Here is a 504-nt window from a genome sequence, read left to right as displayed (position 1 = left end):
ATCATAATGAGAAATGAGTTTTTTTGTATATACCTATATGGACACGAACATCCTGAAACAATACTATTATTTCTCCATCTTGATATGTGATTACAATTATATCATGAGGACACATTACACCTCCTCGGCATTGACTGTGTCGTCTAGCCAAGGCAATGTGATGGTAAATAAATAACACAAACGTTGTTATTATAATCTACAATATTGGTCGTTATGAAAGTTGCACCTTGAGGAATATAATAAATAAATGTGACGGTTTTCCGTGTCGTCGAAACGGCGCGCGTGTTGGGGTATTAAAAATAAAAAAGTCTTACTATAATAAACACACGAGGTCCCTGGCATCGGTCCCGGAGAGGAGAGCACATTTGGCATTGGGTTGCGTTCCCAGAGAGAAATTTCTATTATTCGACAATCGTTTTACAAGTATACACTGTGTGAAGTGTGAACGTTTCAAACGATAATAATCGACGACATGCGATGTTGGGCTTTAAGGTTGGATGTAAG

This window comes from Adelges cooleyi, unplaced genomic scaffold (assembly GCF_023614345.1).
Source record: "Adelges cooleyi isolate 19-005CV unplaced genomic scaffold, UGA_ACOO_1.1 ACOO_flye_CR_arks_rails_tigmint_CR_PRNA_574, whole genome shotgun sequence".
NCBI lineage: Eukaryota > Metazoa > Arthropoda > Insecta > Hemiptera > Adelgidae > Adelges > Adelges cooleyi.
The sequence above is the reverse complement of the archived record's forward strand: the minus strand, read 5'-3'. Positions refer to the sequence as shown.